Raw genomic sequence first — 19,503 nt, forward strand, 5'->3', positions numbered from 1 at the left:
CAGCCCTGTCTTCCAGGACTCCTTTTCCTGACTGAGGGTCATTGCTGAGAAGTGCTTGACTGTGCATAGGACAAAGGAGGAGGAAAATCCCTAAAATGGCAGTCAGACGTAAAACTGGTACTTACTACTGAGTCAACTACTGGGTTACTACTTACTACTGGTAAAAATACCCAGACTCATCTCTGATCATTTACCAAGAGCTAAAGTTATTTTGTGAATTTTCCATTGTACTCATCTGAATAGAATAAAATTAAATCAAGGTTTCCATTGAGGCATTCCCTGGGGAGAGTCAGCTTTAGAGGCTAACTTACAATGCTAGCTGCCTCATGGCACTGCATCATGCCTTCCTCATCTTTTTCATTCTTTGTTTTTTAAGCACATCATATGAAAATCTGTGCAACAGGAGCAACTTGAAATTTTTGCACAGATTTGCACAATATATATAGCTAAAATGTTGCAGTTGGCCAAAGGCAGCAAAGCCTAGTATTAATAATCAAACAAAATGTGTAAACCGCGGTATAAAGTCCTAAAAGTTACCAAAAATACCACAACATAAAGGGAAAACATTTTAAACCTGTCAGGAATCTAGGAAGATGCTGTTAATGCATTTTGGTGCACAGTCAGAAAGAAAGACTGATCTTGGGGTTAAGTCACTGAATTAGGACTTAATTTTGGTTCAGTTCTCAGTTCAGTTACAGCTGACTCTTTCTGTGTGAATTCATAGAATCAGTTAATCTCTTAGATCCAGATCCAACCCTGTAATTGCTTCCAGTTAGTCCCACCTTTAATGGCGTGGGACATTTGGAGCAGCAATGGGGATAATATTTCCTTTCTTCCACTTCTGTCTGCCTTATCTATTTACTTCAGATTGTAAACGTATTGAAGCAGAGACTTTCACTATTATTTACGGCTTATACTGTGGGAACTCTGAGAGGCCTTTGCTCAAAGGCACCATACAAACAGAGGGGGAAGTTTGATCCCTGCTCCTGCCCTGTCTAAGTACCCTAATTGTATTTGGCTCTGAATTTCTGTATATCTCAATGGAATCCAGATTAGGTTTAGAGGCTTTAAGGATGACTGCTTTACAAATGATAATACAGGGAGAATGTTCCCAAGAATTCTTGGCAGAGATGGCCCTACCATCTCCATCCACATTGATCAACACTTCACACCCATTAGCTTCAGTTTGACAGGGGAACTGGCTGACCCTTAGTCAACATGAGCCAATGTGATTTTTTAGATCAGTTTGCATACTGGGGCAGTTGACCTGTTTTGACCAGACTACTGGATACACCAGTAGAGCACTCTAAAACAGCATCAGGACTTGAAGGAGAGAACTCTCACTTTATCAGACAACTTGGCAGCCATGACATTGCCCTTCATTCATGAGCAAACATGCAACTAAATGATATTAATGCCTCACTTAGAGTGTGACCCATGCTTTTTACTTTCTTCTGGCTCTTCTATGTCCACTGGATCTCAGAAGATCTCAATACACATGCTCCTATGATCCAAAAGTGTAGATCAGCAAATTGTCAGTAAGTCAAGATCATTAGACAGCCCAGAACTGCTCCTGGAACTGGTGTGTTTGTGAACCTTCTGTGCTGTACAGCCACAAATAACAGCCCCTTCCTCTAAAGGAGGAAGTTTCTTCTTGGAAGTGACCACATTGCAGAACTACCTGGGCTCATGAATATGCTGTCCAAGGTTACATCCTCAATATATACATATGGGGGATAAATAAATATCCTCAAGATAAATATGGGGGAGAGAGTCTGTAGCTATGGATTCATGTGAATCAGTCATCCATGGAAAAACATACAAGGCTCTATGGAAAAAGTGGCTTCTCTGAGGAGCAGTCATTCATGGGGTAACAAATCCTCCCAATCAGTGGGAGCATTCTGGATGAAGAGGGAGAATTTCTCAATTACGTACATCTGCAGCAAATGGGGATGGGAACCCTTACTCCTTACATGCAGTGGTCAGAAGCAAGTAACATCTTGAAATGACTTTCAGGAGTAGGAGAGTCTGCTTCTGCAACGTTATGTCCTTATTGTTAAAGAAGCAACCAGTGAGAGACTTAGCAAGAGAGTTACACTGGCCCTAGGGTTGAAGCAACACCTCTGGGCTTGACATGGGAATCCTAAGGGAGTGGGTAAAGAGGATTAGGCCCTATATCAGGGGTGGGCAAAAAATTCAGTAAGTGGCCCTCCACCTGAAACAATTGCCTGCCCCTGCCCTATATCTACGTGAGGAGTTGTGGAGCAAAATGAAACCTTGTCCCCTCCATCTAACTTTTCCTAGTATAGCTCCACAAACATAAGGCAATGGCCTGAGGTTCCTTAGGTGGCTCAACTGGATGCCAAATCAGCATTTGAAGACTATCAGGTCATGCTTAATCCTGAACTTTAGCACTTCTTTTTGGCTACAGGGGTGTCTTTACATGTGCTCAAGAATGGGGGATGGAGGGAATGCTTTAATTAGAGCGGCTCCGGGGAGCCACTCCAATTAAAGTGGCCACAGCGTCTTGTGTATTCAGCATCCTGCACTTCAAAATGTTGGCAAGGGCTTTTTAACTAAAGCTTGTTCAATGAGTTTTAGTTAAAGTGCCCCTGCTGCCATTTTGAAGCATGGGGACACTGAATACACATGATTCTGAGGCTACTGGAGTGTGCTAATTAGCACACTCCAGCAGACTCAATTAATTGAGTTTGCTTCAACATGTGCTAATTAGCACACATTGAAGCAGGTGTTGGGCATGAGTGTAGGTGCCCTAGATTCCTTAGTTCTGTTCTGTGCCCTTTTATGGTGGTTTGGCCTCTCTGACAGTTCTTATTCTATGAAACCAATGCTATTTATATACTCTCAACAGGAAGATTTCGCTATAATGTTTTACTTATTTTCAGATGTTTCCAACTGTGTATGTTTAACATACTTTCCTTTTTAAAGCCTTCATTAAGCTCCTATGTGTGATGCTTTTTTATTCAAATATAGCTATTTTAAATTATAGGTAATTTCCATGGGCTCTCTGAATATGTGCATGAATGACTCTGTATCATTCCTTACTAATGCAGAAGAATCAGTGAAGCCATACTGTTATTAAGACGGAAACGGCCCCTTTCCTCAGCAAGACTCTCATAAATAGAATTATGGAGGGACTTCTTCATGAATAAAAAGTGATCATGTGAGGTCAGTTATTATTGATGAATCATTCCAAGAGCACTGAACACGCCCCTCTTCCAGCTGTGCAATTTACAATTTTCCCTTGGTTTATCTTACAGGGGAGAAGGAAGAACATATTTATCTATTGCTGCATTCTATTGATGATGTAGGTGGCAACTGTTTTTTTTGCCCCATAGCACACACAATTCAATGGATCATTATGTTAATCTAATTTGACCTTATAACATGGGTCACAGAACCTTTTAAGTCATGTCTGCATAAAGCTCATAGCCTTTTTTTTTCAGTTGGACCATCTTTTTTAGAAAGAGATTGGAACTTAATTAGTGTGGTCTGCCTGTACAAAGACGTCTGTACCCCAAAATGCTTTTAACACCTATTTCAAAGTAAGTGCAGGTGATACAGACTTCAGTCTAAAATAAGATCATTAAAGCAGTTTCTCTTGTGTTTTCCTCTAGATCTTGTAGGTATCATTTGGGGTCAAAGATCTTGCATTTTAACAAGTTAAATAAATTTGGGTCATATTATTAATGATTTGGACAATGGGAATAAGTACACACTTAGCAAATTTCTGGATGACACCAAGTTAGGTGGAGTTGCAGATACTCTGAAGGGTAGGGATACGATCCAGAATGACTGGATACACTAGAAAAATGGCACACAATCAATCAGATGAACAAAGGCAAGTACAAAGTCTGGCACTTGGGACAGAATAGTTGCATGCACAAATACAGAATGGGGAATGACTAGCTAGGCTGCAATATTGCAGAGAAGGACCTGGGGATTACAGAAGCACATAAGCTGAATATGAGCCAACAGTGTATTATTGTTGCAAAAAAAAGCCAACAGCATACTGCATTGTATTAGCAGGCATGTCTCTCTCTCTGTTGCGGGTAGGTCTTGTTTCTCATCTCATCTCCTTCTATGAACAGGTCTCTCGCTACCTGGACATGAGAGAGAAGGTCCACGTTTTATACCTAGACTTCCAAAAGGCTTCTGATCTAGTATCCCATGATATTGTTGTGGAAAAATTGGAAGATTGTGGGCTTAACTGCTGAACAGTTGAGTGGGTAGAAAACTGGCTGCATGGTAGGACCCAGAGAGTTCTCATGAATGGATCTGTGTTGTCCTGGTGAGAAGTGGCCAGTGGTGACCCTCAGGGGTCTGTGCTTGGACTGGTGCTTTTCAACATCTTTATCAATGATTTGGATGTGGAGGTGAAAAGCTCGCTGGGAAGTTTGTGGATGACACTAAGTTATGGGGAAGCGTGGTCATGCCAGAAGATAGGTTGCAGATACAGGCGGACCTGGACAGGCTGGAGAGCTGGATGGACCGGAACCAGATGAAGTTCAACACTCAGAAGTGTAAGGTGCTCCATCTGGGGGCAAACAATCCCCAACATACCGACAGGCTCGGTGGTGACAATTTGATTTGCACCATAGCCAAAAGGGACCTAGGGGTAATGATCAACCATCGCATGAACATGAGCCGGCAGTGCGATGTTATGGCTAGCAAGGCAAACAACATGCTGGCATGCATTAACCATTGCATCTCATGCAAAACTAAGGAAGTGATACTCCCATTGTACTCCGCACTGGTGAGACCACAGCTGGAGTACTGCATCCAGTTCTGGGCGCTGAATTTCAACAAGGATGTGGAAAAACTTGGGAGGGTCCAGAGAAGAGCCATCTGTATGATCAGGGACTTGCAAGACAAGCCATATGAGGAGATGCTGAGGGACTTGGGCCTCTTCAGGCTACAGAAGTGAAGTCTGAGAGGGGTCTTGGTAGTGGCTTACCGCTACATCAGGGGAGTACATCAAGAACTCGGTGAACAGCTGCTCACCAGGGCACCCCAGGGGAAGACCAAGAGCAATGGATACAAACTCGTGGAAGACTGCTTCAGGCTCAATTCCAGGAAAAACTCCTTCACAGTCACTGTGTCCAGACTGTAGAATAAGCTCCCTCCAGTTGTGGTGCAGTTACTTACCCTGGAAATCTTCAAAAGGAGACTGGACAGTCACCTTACTGGGGTCACTTGACCCCAGTTGTCTTTTCCTGCCTAGTGCAGGGGGAATGGACTTGATGATCTACCAGGTCCCTTCCAGCCACTAACAATCTATGAATCTATGAAAATCAAGGGAAGTGATTTGTCCAATCTAGTCAGCACTGGTGAGGAATACTGTGTCCAGTTAATATGCTGTGAGCTCAGCAACAACACACTGGACACTCCTGGGATGCACTAACAGTTATTTATAATTGTAATTCTTTGGAATCATATCCAGGATGGATCTTAACAGTGGCCCTCAGTAGATGTATGCAGAACTTATACCTGCTCTGCCTCTGACTTGACCCATTCAGCCCTGCGGAGAGAGAGAAACCAAGAAAGCCTCTGGCTCTGCGTGGAAGAGAAAATAAAGTCCCCAGTGCTGCAAAACTGCTACAAAGAAAACTGAATCCTGCAGTGCTGAACATGAGGGCTTTGGCCTTAAAGGGACAGTACAAGGAAAACACAATAAAGACACAACACCAGTTGTGGGCCCCACATTTCAAAAAGGATGTGGATCGTTTGGAAAGAGTTTATCAAAGGGCAACAAAAATGATTAGGGGCCTGAGAAGCAAGACTTACGAGGAAAGGTTGAAAGAACTAGAGTTATTTAGTCTGGAGAAGAGAAGACTGAAGAGGAAATTTGATAACAGTCTTCAAATACCTGAAAGGAAATTATAGAGAGGATGGAAATAGGCTTTTCTTTGTAGCCACAGGGGACAGCACTAGAAGCAATGGCCTCAAATTGTAGCAGAGGAAATTTAGGTTGGGATTAGGAAGAACTTTCTGACCATGAGGGTGGTCAAGTATTGGAATAAGCCATCTAGAGAAGTTGTGGAATCTCCATCCCTGTAAATTTTCAAGATGGACCAAGAAGGCTAGCTGGACATTTGGCTATGATGGCTTAGTCAGGGATGATCCTGCCTTGAGCAGAGGGCTGGACTAGATGACCTCAGAAGGTCCTTTCCTATGAATGTACAGTCATGTCTCAAGGATATGAACACATTTTATGCCAGTAAGGAAGTGCAAAATATCCCTGTATCTTAAAAAGACTTTTCTCACATGTACTACTTATCTAGTGCCTGTGGAATAATGGGAAACAATAGTATACCCAATTGTACAGGAAATTCAAATTAGCCTTTTAAACTGAGAATTAGCAGTCAGAATTTCCCCAAGAAAAATTCCTCCAAAGAAGGATGTTTTGTATATGAATGGGAATTACCAATCTTTTTTTCAGAAATTTGCCCCCAATCTAAATAAAAAGAGTTTCATAATTTTGTTAGATTGTAAGAAACAATCAATTAATTTTGGGGGGGAGGGGAAACCAGAATTTTGCTTTGTAAGCAAAGGTTCAATGGAATCAGCACCAATACTCAACAGCATTTACTAACTAGCGAGAACAATTACTGGCAAAGCTAAGAATTTTTATTCCCAACTAAAACAGACTTTTTGGCAAGAGTCTGCCATTCACACAGAGGGAAAGTTTGGTAGTCTGCACATACCCCACTTCTGTACCAGCTTCAGCTGCAAAACGCAGTTCACAAACTATTTTCTACAAATTACTATAGGCCTGATCATCCTTTTCATTAATACGGGTGGAGAGAAGCAAAAGTAATTGCACATGGAAATATGCATATGGAAGAGGAAAGCATGCAGAACCTTCATAGAATTCTACCCCTTGCAGTGGGCTTTCATTTCTGCTCTACATATGAGCTTTCATCTCTGCTCTATATGCTTGGTATCACATGGGGTAGACAGCTTGTCAGGCTGCAGATGTGTAACTATTCCCAACAAATTACTCCTAATAATAGTCTTAAAATTATTTAGGACCTAAAGTATAAAAATAGGGTCTGCTGATCTATTTATGTCACTCTTGCAGAGCAGTAGATCAGTCTGACCATTAACCTTATTTTTATGGAAGGGAAGAGTTCCATTTCATAAAAGCGTAATATATTCCAGACTCTGCATGGCAAAGAAAGCATTGCGCTTCTCAAGAGACTGAAGTTTTTTTTACTTTTGGCACTGTGCTACAGTTGTCTATTGTTCAAAACTGGGTTGTGGTTTACATCTTATTTTGTAATCTGCATGAATGTAGCCCTCTCCTTAAAGATACCTTTATTTAACAGGCTAGAGTTGTAGAAAAGTTGTTTTTTTCTATGGCAAATCCAGTTAATTTAAATGAAACTCAGTCTATTATAAAGATCTGACTAAAAGTTCATGACAAGTTATATAGAAGAAAAGATTTACCAGTAGTATGCAAGAAGACTTCAATTTTATTGCATGACACACGAATATAGATCTAGGAAAATATTCCATTGTGACCTGTACAATGGTTGGTTATAAGTTCAACATCAGAAATGTAGGTACAGTACCTAGGGTGTACTTGGTAGCCGTGTTGGTCTGAGACAAAAAGACATACAAAAAACTAGAACTCTTGATTCCAAAATGATACGTTTTAGCTATAAAAGGTATCAAAATGATATAGTTGGTCTAATAAAAGGTATCATTTTGGAACCAAGAGTTCTAGTTTTTTGTATGTTGGTACAGTACCTAAGACTTTATTCTAGTATGTGCTCGTCTGTCTCAGGGAATAGTGATCAAATGATTCTAAAAGACCAGTTCATAGCTGTGCTTTCCAAGTTGCTCCTTGCATCCACAGTTACTTCCTCCAGTTAATTTTCCCCCCTTTTACTGTTACACGTAGTCCAAAAAATAGATAGAAGAGAGACACTAGGTGTATGGTTAATTCTCAAGAACATTGTCATGAACTTATGACAACATGAGGAATAAATGCAAAGGGTCTTATGGTCATTGAACATACCACAGAACTTTTTGCAACATCAGGGTTATTCACTTTGATGCCTTGATGAATTTCAATTTGGATAATTATATCTGCCTAGTTAGATTCCCCCTGCCATTTCAGTTGGTTTACAGCATCCTTTCATTTTCTGTCCTGATTTGTATAACTTGTTGTGCATTGTTAAGCAGCTGCTACATTCCATGCAAAAAGGTAGCTTGATTTCTGTGAGAGATATTCTTCTTCAGAAAAAAAAAAGGGAAGCCCCATGTTATATCACTTGAAAAAAAACAAGTACACAGTACAATTATGTGTCTTCTAAATCACAATGAAATTAAAAAGAAAGGAAAATAAAGTGCCATGGTACAGTATACTGTACACTATCATACACATGCCCAAGTTTGGAACATTTGGGGAACAATAAAACTATATGAAGCCAGATATAGACATTTACTCTATAAACTGATTCTGAACAAATCAGCATTAGTGTCACCGAGCAGAACTTCACAACAAGATTTTTATGTTCATCACTGGTGTACCATCATCATATGCTCCTATGAGTGTGTGTGCCCATGACAATATGAAATGGACCAGACCTCATGGTGAAAGGAGAAACAGAAAATTAATGTTAGAGCTATTTGGGTCTGTAGCCCCATGGTTTGGAAAAATAATTTCTCATATTCCCCAGTGACACTATTCAATTTTGAGGGTCTCACCAACAGGTTTTCTGGCCCTTCTTCATAAGTCCTTTGACCCCTTCTGATGTTCCTCTGGCAGAGAGCACCAATGCAGTACAATATTTACATCTTTATCTAAACTTCTTTTTCTTCTACCCTCATTCCTCTCAACTTTTGTATGGGCCATGTTTTGTAATGAATTCTAGGATTATTTTAGGATAACATAATTTATGTACATAATTATTAATTATGGTACATATCTTTTGCCCTGGTAGCAGCAAGGACCAAAGGCAGGAGACTCCTTTCTGACAGAGGGGCCTGAGGAAGGGTACTGTGATACCCAAAAGTTTGCCTTTTTGTGTCTATATCAACCTTACAGTTTGTCCAATAAAAGATATCATCCACAAGAATTCTTACCAATACTAACAGTATTATTATTAATAAATCTTCTCAATATGGATATGTGAACAAATTCAGATACAGTAAGAATTCTACACAAAATCTTTGTCCAAAACTCAAGCCAGATGGTTTATTTTGCAGGTCATAAAACAGCAGTTGACTTATTATATCATTCTGTAGTATAGTAGTTCTATTTTATATCCCCTAACTCAGAATGGAAGCCAAAATGCTGAAATATACTGAAAAAATTACCTTGATTTTCTACCCAGAAGCAGAAAGAAAGGTGAAAGTTTCAAGGAGATTTTCAACTTGCTTTTTCAACTCCAGGAGGCCTGGGTAATGAGCATCTAAAGCAGGGGTGGGCAATTATTTTGGGCAGAGGGCCACTTACTGAGTTTTGGCAAGCCATCAAGGGCCACGTGACAGGCAGCCAGGGGCAGATAAATATTAATTTTCTAAATTTTTTAGGGGCCCTGTGGGCCGGATAGAATGGCCCTGCAGGCTACATTTTGCCCACCCCTGATCTAAAGGAATGGTTCTTAACCATTTTAGACTCAAAGCACCCCTGATTATATTCAAGGCACCCCCACCCCATAATTTTTGTGAATTGATTGGCACTCCATTTCAAAAAACTTATTTTTTTACAGTGTTTATTTACCCCCTTGCAGGGGGGATGGGCCACGGAGGCAGAGGAGGAAAGAGCCTGAGCCTGTGCTGTTTATTTCCTCCCACCTGGCTTATCTCCTCATGCTTTATGGCATGTTTCAAAGGATCTTGAGGCACTCCTGGGTGCCACTTCAGTCTGGTTTGAGAATCACTGATCTAAGGTAATGTAGATCTAGGTAAATTTCATAGAAATACCAAAGGGTCAAAAGGGAAGCTAGTTTGAATGATTCCTTATGAATGATCTTTCCCCCTGCTTTTTAGCCTGAACTGATTTCTGTTGGATCTTCTCTCACCTGTGTTAAGTTAGAACCCACATATTTTTCTGCAGTATACAAAAATAGCATGTGCCTTTTTACTACTAAAATGATTACTACAACTACTACTACTACAATAATTATTACAACTGAACTGAGCCTCCAAATCTCCATCACTGCTTCTGAGTCAGCCACCACTCAGAAAAAAAATCACAAGAAAATATCACTTTCTGAGTTTCATGTGGGTCTACTAGCATTGTGATCAGCTATGAACATGATTCAGAGCTAGCATGCTGATACAGCTGTAATCTGATTCATTTGAGTGTGATGGAAAGTTAAGTGGGGTGACAAGCTTCAGATTTTTCTTGTGATGCTCCCTGATCATCAGTATTTGTCTCACTAAGCACATTAGAACCTGTTCATTAAGGACCACAATGACCAAACTGCAGTAACCAGGAGTAAGTGATGGTGTGGAGCCAAGGCACCCTACGCATCAGAAAGAATTCCTCCATTAGCAGTAGTAATAGCAGTATTGCAGAAGTTCACTCAGAGATTCAGTTGTGAACTACAGACCCATTATCTAAAGCAGCATACACTTCCAGTGACACAGTCGCAGTGCGCTCTTATGTTGTGGGATGTTCTTCTGTGGGCTGGTGGGCAGGAATAGGGTCAAAGTTAGGCCTTCTCCTTCCCTCTAGAGATGAAGTAGACTTTGCACTCCACATAGCACAGAAACTGCTCTGATGGCTGGCTTTTCCGTACACTGTATAAGGAGGAAGGTTTCTTGGGCTTTCCCTGTTCTTGTGCACCTCTGCAGGGTCCAGCTACTGTCTGGCCTGATTAAGGCTGGGATCAAAGCAGTCATCCCACGTGAACAGCATGAACAGCTCTTTATACAGTAAGTGACATAGCAGGAGATTCCATTTACTTAAATTTTACCTAAAACAGCTGTTACTGCATAATTCAAAATGGGAAACCTCAACCTCCAGAGAAAGTTTCCTGGAACCTCACTGAAGGCCATCCCAAGCAGAATTAGCAACCACCTCTTCTACCGAACTAGCAACTGCCTCTTCTGTAAACTTCTAATGAAGCATTGTAAATAATCTAAACCATTCTAATGAATTTCATCGGCAAGCAGTTCTGCTCTAGCCTTTTATGAGTTTAACAGATGAATCCCACAGCCACAAGAAAATCCCCAGACTCAATGTTCAGCAGTGTGGAATGCTGTGGTAGCCGTGATGGACTAAGAAATATGCAAAAAGCAGAGGTCATTTTTGGTGATATCTTTTATTGGCCCAGTTGTATAATTGGGAGAGATGTGAGACAAGCTTTTGGGCATAAAGAGCCCTTCTGAAATAATGCCCTTGTGAAGGGCACTTTGTGCCCAAAAGCTTTTCTATCATCTTTGCCAATTATGCAGTTGGTTCAATAAAATAAATTATCAAAAGAGCCTTTCTTATTGCAACAGGGCATAAGCATCAAAGGGCCTTGCCTGCAGTAAACTTCCCACCAACTTCAGCATTTTTGGTGTTACCAGCATTGGAGTGGGACAGGTCATCACCACTTTAAATCCTGTCAGCTGGTGTTTGGAGTAGACTGGCAAAGTAAATCCCCGAGATATAAGTTAAAAACAGCATTAGCCTTAGCTCTAAATGAAGGGTCAACGTACATTATGAAGACTGCCTGGGACTTCTCCTTAGAAGACCCTGTTTTTTATTTTTTATAATTTTGTCAGTTTTTAACCATCTGGGCTGACATTTTCCATGCTGGATGTGTGCTTCACTCTGTGACTTTAAAAAATTACTTCTGGGAAAATCCCAGCTAAAACATTTCATTCATCCAAGTCTAAGAATGGAGCTGAGAGAAAATTCAATTAATTGCTTATGTAAAAAATATTCTGGAAACTTGTCCTTTACACAACTCTGCTGTCCTTAGACCAAGGTATTGAAATGTGGCAGTTGGGTGGCATGTGTATCTGGGATGTGCCTTTTGCCCCCATCCCCCATGAAAGTCTACCTAATATGAGCTAATTTACAAGTCTAAGAAAAATTGCAATTTGTACAGGCTCAGTAGAAACCTCCAGAGATTCCTTCCTCACTAAGCATGCTTGAACTTCCTGCAGTTCCTATTGCTGACCAGAGTACATATCAGAACATTCATCATGACAAAAGGACTGAGCACGCTCTACCCCCTCACATCTACAGCTGGCTGAATTAGTTTTAGTGAGTAGCTTATTTGCCAAATATATGGTTTCAGTCAAATGGAAACAATTCCAAATTCATGTTGAATTTTCTACACATGCAAATAATCTTTGAGCAGTTTACTCTTGAGTAAAGTATTCTAGAGTAAACTCTCCTGGGCACATGTCTACACATGCAGGGACACGGGAGCAGATTTGCTACTCCTAGTAGTAGACTGCTCCCACTCCCTGAAGCCCTGCAACAGGCCCCTGCAGCAGCTGGGGGAACTCTAGATTCCCCCTGGATGCTAGCAAAAGCGCCAGGAGACAGCTGTCTCCTGGCAGGGGCTAGGACATTGCTCACTGCCCCAAGAGCTGCCTACTGTGTGGGTAGGGTGGGTCACTGGAGCCTGGGCAGGGATAATGTCCCCCTTCCCCAGCAGCAGGGAGCTCCTAGCCCACAATCCCCAATTGCAGGGCTGGGAACAATCTCCTGCCCCCTGCTATTTGGCTGACCAGGACCACATTTGCTCCCAGTCAGGTGTCTACATGTTCATTACTGTGCAGTAAGTAATCTCGAGTAAATTTGCTACTTGCATTTGCAGGTAGCAAATTCACTCATGATTAGAGATAATTACTGCATAATACATGTCTGCACATAGAAGCAGATGCTTATTGTATAGTAATTAGTTAAAGTGTGCAGTAAAGCATGGTGTGTAGACATGCCCAGCTTCATCCAGAAATATTATGGGAACTAGATTTAAAGTAAGGAGGGGGAGGAAGAAAATGAGGTGATAATGATGCTACCCTTATACTCAGTAACCTACTGGTTTGGGTACTCATTATAGAATCTAAAAGACCCAGGTCTAATTCATTTCTTTGCACGTAGTAGTTAAAATCCAGACCCACTTCTCTTAGATAAATGCTCTAGCTTCTAAGTTATTGGTAGTCTGGACCACAGTTCCTTCAATCTCTTCTACTGAAGCTATTCCACTTTGCAAAACTGAATAGTCATTGTTCTAGAGAGAGCAAGCATGAAAGTGAGATTGACTTCATAGCCTTGTGGCTAGGCACTCACCTAAAAAGGGGAAACTAAGGGTTTAATGTTTGTTCTAAAGAACGTTTAGATATTTTTTACACAAGTAGAAGTGTTGATAAGAGACTGAGAATACTCTTCTATCTGGCAGCTAGGGCATTCTCCTAGGAGGTGGGAATATGAGTTCAGATCTTTACAGTCAGAGAAGGGAATCTCACACATCCTCCATAAATGCACAGCACCTCCAACACCAGGTTTTCTATTGTGTGAGCAGCACCTAAGCCTTGTCCCTCATTTCCATTGCCTTTTCTTTGTTAATGCCTCAAATGGAGACAAAATGTTTTAGTCCTAGGACCGAGGAAACATTTCATTCCACCTGAAATGAACAACTTGGGCTTTTTCTTTTTAAAAGACCAAACAAAATGCTGTTTCTCTTTAGACTGAACCAATATTTTGTTTGTTTGCTTTATATTTCAGTTATTCTACTGAACCAAAATGAAAATTATGTGTACAGCTCTAAGCACATGCCCACAGAGTGAGTGATTGAGAGACACTGCCTCTACAGAAGGATCGAACGTGATTGCTTTAGCCCAGGGCTACTGGGCCGAAGTTAAACTTAGTGATCCCAGTTGCTTCAGGGCAATGCAAGGTACTGGAAAAGTGGTGGAACTGAGAGGAGGGAACTCATATCCTCTCCTGTGCCCTTAGTGACCCATCTGCTGGCATCCAGGAAGCATGAAGGAAGGAAGCATCTTATTTGAATGTAAGCATACCAGCAGGGAGAGCTAGAAGCAGATTGAAATTAGAAGTTTGATAAAAAGGGGATTGGAAGAGGGAGAGAAAATGTGACTAAGGCTGACTGTGCAAAGCTCCTGTAACTGGATAGGCAAGGAAACTGGGAGTGGAAACCAGAGGAGGATAGTATTGACTGAGGAAAAAAAAAATTGGGACTGGTTCAGCAAGGTGACTGGGACTTGGGAAGCAGTGAAGGAAATGGACAGAACCAGGAGTTGTTTCGCTGCAGTTAGGCCCTGGAGTAGATAAAGACTGGGAATGTCTGGACAAGGAAAAGAAAACAGTTGAGAGGAATGGGATGGGAGTATGGGAGACATATTTGACAAGGAACTGAGATGTAAGAGTTGAACTGGGACTGGATGGACAATGGGACTGGTACAACAACTTAAAAAAGTATAAGACTGGGCAAGGTGTTGGGGGCTGGAAAATAAACCCAAGGAGTGAGACAATGACTTGGAGTAAATGAGGAAAAAAAGAGAGATTGGAGACAAGAAGCTAGTACTGAAGTTTTGGAGGAGCTAGGAGTGGGACAGGGGTTGAGGAAAGGTGGGGTCAGTTAGTGCAAGGAGGCTGAGATGGAGACAAGAAAACTGAGTAGAGACTGGTGTGAGAGGTGACTCATATGAGGGATAAGGAAGAGGCTGGAGTGGAATAGACCGGGAAGGACAGGATCACATGGGGGGAATGGGCGAAACAGCCTGTGCCCTCTAGAAAACTCCCGAGCTGAAGTGATACCCAGTTCCTGACAGTCACCATTCCTCTGTTGTCAGCAAATATCAGTAAAACACACTGGGAAGGAGTACATTTCACGGACAAGGACAGCCTGCTACTGCTGCCAATTACTCCAGTAGCTCAAATAACACAGATGTGACCATCAGATTAAGGAATCCATTCCTATTAATGAGCCACAAGGAGACCTGTGTAATATAATTCATAGATTCATAGATTGTAAGGCTGGAAGGGACCTCAGAAGATCATTGGATCTGCACAAGCAGAAAGACAGCTGTGGTCAGGTGACCCCAGCAAAGGTGACTGCCCAGTCTCCTTTTGAAAATTTCCAGGGTAGGCGATTGCACCACCTCTAGAGGGAGCTTATTCCAGTCTGGACACCCTGACTGTGAAGTTTTTCCTAATGTTGAACCTGAATTGATCTTCCAGGAGTTTTTGGCCATTACTCCTAGTTTTCCCCTCGGGTGCCCTAATGAACAGTTGCTCACCGAGCCCTTGATGTACTACCCTAGTGTAGCGGTAAGCTGCTACCGGGTCCCCTCTCAGCCTTTGGCAGCTGGGGTCTTTGGTGGTGTTCAGCAGTGGGGGCTTCTCCTGTGCCACAGGAAAGAGAAGCAGAAGTGGTTGGAGCATTTTTCCCTCCCCTGCCTTGGCAGGGAAAAGTGACAGTGGCCAGTCCTACAGTTCCTTGTCCCCCTTCTCTGACCTGAGCTGGGTCATTCTGACCCAGAGCCTGAAAAGGCTGCTGACTGCTTTCTTAAACCAAACTTTTCACAAGCGGTGTCTTTATTTTATGGTGCTTGACTTGAATCCCTGGGGTCTGTGATGAGTACTCACAGCTGTGGCTGAAGTTAAAGGGAGCTGCGCTTTGAAGGTACAAAATACAAACAATGCTCAATTGTCACATCCTAGACCTCTCAAATTGGGGGCACAGAATTAATGGCATCTGTCTTCAGGTATGGTGGTTGCCCTGGGATGTGACATAACCCTGGCAGGACTGAGGGTTGTTGATCTGTGAACATGGGGTATTAAGGAGAAAGAGAGAGAAAGCAAGCTTGTGACTGACAGAGTTAAATCTCTCGTGAAGACAAACCTGAGAAAATTATATGAGCTCTATTAAATATTTTACAAAAAATGTAGGTTATATCATTGAGAAATTTAATAAAACCAGAATTACATATTTATAGACTCATAGAAAATTAAGGTTGGAAGGGACCTCAGGATGTCATCTTGTCCAACCCCTGCTCAAAGCAGGACCAGCCCCAACTAGATCATCCCAGCCAAGGCTTTGTCAGCTCAGGTCTTAGAAACCTCCAAGGATGGAGATTGCCACAACTGCTCTGGGTAACCTGTTCCAGCGCTTCACTACCCTCCTAGCATATCTAACATAAACGTCCCTTGCTGCAACTTGAGACTATTGCTCCTTGTTCTATTATCTGCCCCCACCAAGAACAGTCCAGCTACTTCCTCTTTGTAACCACTCATCAGGTACTTGAAGGTAGTTATTAAATCCCCGCTAAGTTTTCTCTTCTTTAGACTAAGCCCAGTTCCTTCAACCTCTCCTCAGAAGTCATGTTCCTCAGCCCTCTAACCATTTTTGCTGCCCTCTGCTGGACTCTCTCCAATTAGTCCACATCCTTTCTGTAGTGGGGGGCCCAAAACTGAGCACAGTACTCCAGATGTGGCCTCACCAGCGCTGAATAGAGGGGAAGAATCACTTTCCTCAATCTGGTGGCAATACTCTTAATGCAGCCCAGTTTGCTGTTAGCCTTCTTCACAACAAAGGCATACTATACTGATGGTTTATTTTGAGCTTACTGTCCACTATCTTACTGCCATGCTGAGTGACTGTTCCTAATAAGTGATCACCTTCTTCTCCTCCAAGTGCTTAGAAATGGATTGTTCGAGGACCTGCTTCATGATTTTACTGGGGACTGAGGTGAGGCTGACCACTCTGTAGTTCCTTGGATCCTCCTTTTTCTCTTTCTTAAAAATGGGGACTATATTTGCTCCTTTCCAATCATTTGGGACCTCTCCCAATCGCAAGTTTTCATTTTTTTGTCATTTTTTTTTAGGGAAGAGGACCTCCTATTCATTTTAATGGCAGTGTGTGGAATTTCCTTCTATAACAGAATGAAACCATAACTGATACCTTTAAATCACACATATGGTTTGTGTTTTTAAATATTCTCTGAGTCACAGATGTCTGTCAGGCCAGTCAGTACTGAGAAAAGAAAAAAGATTTACAGTTCTAGGTCACTATTTCTCAAAAAAAAAAAAATCAATAAAGAAAGTTGAAAACCCCTTGCATGTCACCAATCCTTAAATTTCATTTGGGTGCTGGAGTATTTAATTTGAGAGAAGAAAGTGAAGCTTTCCCATGTGGGAAAGTTTTTCCCATCCGGCATGATCAATTTGAAATTCATGTTAGATGTCATTAAATTGCCATTATGTTATTACAAGTTCATTACAGTTTTACAAAATAGAATTTTAATCTACAAACATTCACAGAAAGAAGGGCATTGGTTCTTTTTGTTTATTCAAATTTAATGTAAGAGCTGGACTGATATTTGTTTATCCACATTACAGACACATTATTTAAAATGGGATATGGAAGATTTGCTGCAGCCTTTTTCAAGCAAATCTACCCCATCTTATGCATTAAGTAGTGGTTAAGTAATTCATTTAGCAAAACCCTCCTTGCAAAATTCTTACTTTACTGCAGCTCAGTTTGCATCCACTAGATCCACAGTTTGCATCCACAGTTTGTGTGGAGGTGACTTATTGTCAGATTTCCCCCTCCTTCTGTGAATAGAAGGTGCTTAGGAGTAGATGTTGGCATTGACCACTTTCCCTCGCTTGGGTCTCAAAACAGGAGTTTCCCAGGTAGTTAACTGTCTAGTTAAATTACTGGAAGGCAATTTAAAAATAGGCTCTGGTGAAGACTCTCCATTGGATTGGGATCTGTGGATGAAAAGTAAGCAGAGGGTATATAGGACGTGAGCAGGAGTGAGCAGACCTGGGCTATCAAGTGGCTAAGGGAATGGAAGGAGTGGGCCAGGGGTGGGTCAAACCCACAGTCTTGTGGAACTGTCATAGAAAAAAGAATATACTCCAAGATGGTCTGATGACATTATTCATATCACATTGTAGTAGGGCTGTGCGAAGCTTTGGTTGCTGATTCGATTTAGCAGAGATTCAGCCTGATTTGGTGGCCAAATCTCCATATCTGAATCAAATCAGGAGACTCTTTAATCTCTCTGAATCAAATCAGCGCCCTCTGAATCGATTCAGAGAGATTCAGCAAGTTTTGGCGATTCAGACATAGACACAGCTTTAAATGTTTTTTCTACATACCTCAAGGTACCAGGTAGCTCATAAACACTGCGATGCTGGGGCAGATGGAGCGTCCCACAAGAGCGTGGGGGGGGCCCCCCACATGCTCAGCTGTGAACCTAGAAGTGAACCGAAAATACTTCTAGCCCACTTCCGGGTTCACCAGGGAATGCACAGGGGGGGCCCCGCGCACCCCGGCTCGGCGACTGGTGCCTCCTGGGTCTGGGGGGCACCCAGGGTTCCCCTGCAGCCAATCACTGAGCCGGGGGTGGTGTGGGGAAGCCCCGCAGTGCGCTCCCCGGCAGACCCGGAAGTGGACCGAAAGTAGTTCCAGTCCACTTCTGGACTCACCCCCGACCATGCGAGGGCCCCCCCCCACACACACACACTCCTGTGGGATGCTCCAATTGCCCCAGCATCACAGTGTTCTCGAGCCGTGCCTGGTACCTCAAGGTTTGTAGAAAAAACATTTAAAGCTGTGTCTATGGCCAGATCGCTGATTCTCTGAATCATCAGCAACAAATCTTCAGATTCAGATTTGGCCGAATCAAATCGGGGACAGTGATCTGAATCAATTAATCGAATCACTGTCCTTGATTCAGGCCGAATCTGAATCCAATAGGGCCCATTTCGCACACCCCTACATTTTAGCACTTCTCCATAAGAAGTGTCCTAAAGGCAGCTATGACCAGTGAAGACCCGAGTAGCAGGTTCTACTGCAACCATGTTGCAAGGGAGAAGTAGAATTAAGAGGTCCAGAGTCTTTGTGGAGACAGGGCTTCAGTTCAGATACTTTTAGGCCTTGGGCAGATCATCTGAGGTCCAGGAAGGATCTTGTGGCATTTGGGAAATTGGGTTTATTGTCTGGAGGAGAGCTCTACCTCCACTCAGAAGGGGTTAGATAAGCTCTGAAAGGTTAAACTACTTGAATTTCTCAGCTGCCTTTCACACCAGGATGATAGAATTTGTGTGGTTATCTCCACTTATATCTACAGCTATCTTTGCACTAACATGTCTGCCTAAGTGTTACCTGAGATGTAACCAGACTGAAGCAAAGAAGAGTGCAGAGAGTTTGAGGCAATAGCCATGGCAGCTCAAAGATATTAAGCAGCTTGCCCATTGCAAACTGGGTATTTTACTATTCTCCTTGGTCATGGCTGTAAATTGAGAGAACATTTCCTTTTCACATCCCTTCAAATGGACCAGAGGAAACTGGTCCATAAGAACAATAATGCTGAACAGCTCTTCTTGGAAAATCTCCTTCAAAGTGTCCCAAGGAGGACACCCCAAAGGTAGGTGACACAAAATCAGTAATCAACCTTGCAATGCTTTGGTATCAATACTTATCAAGTATGAGGGAGAGTGTTTGGGAAATCTTTGCATTGTCAGATAGTAGAACAAGTCAACAT

Source organism: Alligator sinensis, unplaced genomic scaffold (genome assembly GCF_000455745.1).
Source record: "Alligator sinensis unplaced genomic scaffold, ASM45574v1 scaffold417_1, whole genome shotgun sequence".
Taxonomy (NCBI): Eukaryota; Metazoa; Chordata; order Crocodylia; family Alligatoridae; genus Alligator; species Alligator sinensis.